A 2711-nucleotide genomic window follows, 5' to 3' on the forward strand; every position below is an offset into this window, starting at 1 on the left:
GATGGATGTGGCCACCGTGGGCCATTCCACCAGTGAGTTCACCTGCAGTGTGAGGAGCCATCGTTTCCTTCAACAATCGAGAGTGTGCGACGGTCCCCTACCTGGCGCGCCAACTGTCGGTATTTTGTAAACCAGACTAGTAAACTTATACGATTATCGCATTGCTCTAGAAAGACGATGGTAGCATCCAATAGACATGAGGATTTATACTGGTTCAGGCCGGAGCCCTATGTCCAATCTCAGAGATGATCGAGTGCGTGTTCCTCGCTTGAATACTCAGAAGTTCTTACAATAGGGGGTGCAAGAATGGTGGAAGAGATGGAAGGACCTATGCTAAGCGAAGGGCTGCCCAAAGAGAAGCTCTAGGAGCCCTGCTACGATGGTGAATGGTAGAGGATTTCGAATATGTCTGGAGAGGGTGCCTTGGCTGCCCTTATATAGAGTTCGGGTCTAGGGCACATACAAAGCAGGATGTTCTCCCATCCGAAGGGTCGAGAGCTTGAGGGAGGTCCTAGCTAACTTGGCTTGCAAGCTACACCGTCTTCTGGTACACGTACGGTCGTGGCTATCGTCATGGTCTTATGGTAGCGTTGCAACAGGGTGTGGCATGGCGCTACTGTGCCGGCCGTGGCGACACTATAGCCTCGATGGTGGTTCGTCAGCCATCCTGTACAACGCGGGTTCCGTCGTGGCCTTCGTTGTCGTCTCCTAGTTCCCAGGGGCGTCGTATCCGAAGTAGGTAGCCGCACCAGGTCGTCGTTCGCCTGGTGGCTTTACGGGGCCGAGGGCCACGACCTCGATCGTCGAGGTCGGGGCGCTCTGCCGGTCTGGATGGCCTCTTCGTCGAGTCCCTTGTCATGGATCCCATCCCATGGTGGATGGGATCGTACAAGCGTCTAGTCGGTCCGTATTTAGACGGTGGGTATCGCACCCATTGCCACCGTGGTGCGATGTTGTCTCGTCGGTGCGGCATGACACAGGGATGGTGTCTGACTGGACCGAGGTGACTGCTGTCCCCTCGGTCCTTGTGGGGTCAATGCGGCATGTTTGCTCTTGTCAGAGCAGACGCGCCTAGCTGCTTTTGACCTCCCCCATCCCTTCCGGGGGTCATGACGGGGAGAGGTCGTGCGTCTTGCGAGCGTCGTGTGCTAAGGCAAGTGGAAGAGGTCGGGGATGACCCGGCCTTGGCGGCTGGCCCGCTCCGCTCGGCTTTCGCTGGGCCTCGGTCGTTCGGGCCTTTCATTAGCTGCTGTATTGTAGGCCGCGCGGCCTGCTAACTAATCGGTGCCTTGGGACACCCCATGTCATAATCCCGACACTTATGCTTTCTTTTTTTTTTTAATTTGAAGATCTTTTCTACAATGGCAGGGATCCATTATTTTTGCTTTCTGGTGGCTTCCAGTTTATGCTTTGCCTTTGCTTTTGTAAAGATAACTTTTTGGTCATTTTGTACATTATGTTATGGGTAAAGAACACATTTTGATCCTTGCTGCGCTCATGCTCCTGAGGGCTTGTACTGGTAGTATTGCTAAGCTCATGCTCTTGACTCTTGAGATGTCAAAATATGTAAGCAACTAACTAACTCTCTCTTTAATGAGCCATAGTTTCTCTCCTGAATTCAATAGGAAATATGCATCACATAGCTGCAGCATCAGTTAGCCAAATGCACCTTTCAGTAAGCCTGCTTTGCTTCTCTAACGGTGAGTTCGCACTTTGCAGTCAAACTGGCCGGACAGCAGGAATGCTTTGCTCTATGAAATGTTTAGGGTCAGAAACTATAAGCGCAAATTTATTTTATGGTATTTAGACGTAGACATGATTATCTACAAGGTTGCAACTCCAAATAAAAGGGCCTTTGCAAACAGTCCATGAACGTCTCAAATTTTCATGCACATTTGAGAGCCGAAGAAACAATGATTGGAATAGGTTTACTGGTAAACTCTGGTTGCTATTCAAAGTGTTCTGCAAATGGTGTAAATAATTTTAATAAGCTTGCAAAACAATTCAAGTGAACAAAATTTCTATGCCATGTTTCAAACAAGGCTGATAGCAGAGAGGCCGAAAAGGAGTGATATGAGTTCGTCCTCTTCAAACTAGGATGCTAGCAGACAGGTTGCTGCTATTTATACCCAAAAAAAGTTGCTACTGATTACTTATATGTAATTAGACAGTGAGGACTGAAATGGTAGATTGTTTGATCTTCTGATCTTTTGTTGTTCGTTCAACACTCCATATTTTATAGATTTGGTCAAGTGCCATCTAAGTTTAAGTAAAATTTCACAAGGGACTTGAATTAAGGTTATTCAGAACTGCATGCTTGGTTCAATGATTTACAAATTTTTGATGCAGAGCTAACAACTAAAGCAACAAATTCTTGTGCAGAGCTAACCATAAAAGCAAAGAGCAAGCAGAGATAAGGGTTAAAGCAAGGAATTCCTGTGCCGAGCAAACCATTAAATTATAAGCAGCAAGGTTGTGCTTTAACAAGTTCCTATGCGGAGCTAACCGAGTTCTCCAGTGTTGAATCAGTGTTTTCGAATCCTTTGTATACCATAAGTAGTCTGTGTTATCTCTTGGTTCAGTAATAAATTGCAACAAGTTATCAAGATAATTTATTTTGGTTTAGTTAAACTTGTAATGATGATCCATTCTGCAAATATTGTCGGGACAAATATATCTAAGTTTATTCAGAATAAGCTTTGTTTACTTGT

Source organism: Miscanthus floridulus, chromosome 10 (genome assembly GCF_019320115.1).
Source record: "Miscanthus floridulus cultivar M001 chromosome 10, ASM1932011v1, whole genome shotgun sequence".
Taxonomy (NCBI): domain Eukaryota; kingdom Viridiplantae; phylum Streptophyta; class Magnoliopsida; order Poales; family Poaceae; genus Miscanthus; species Miscanthus floridulus.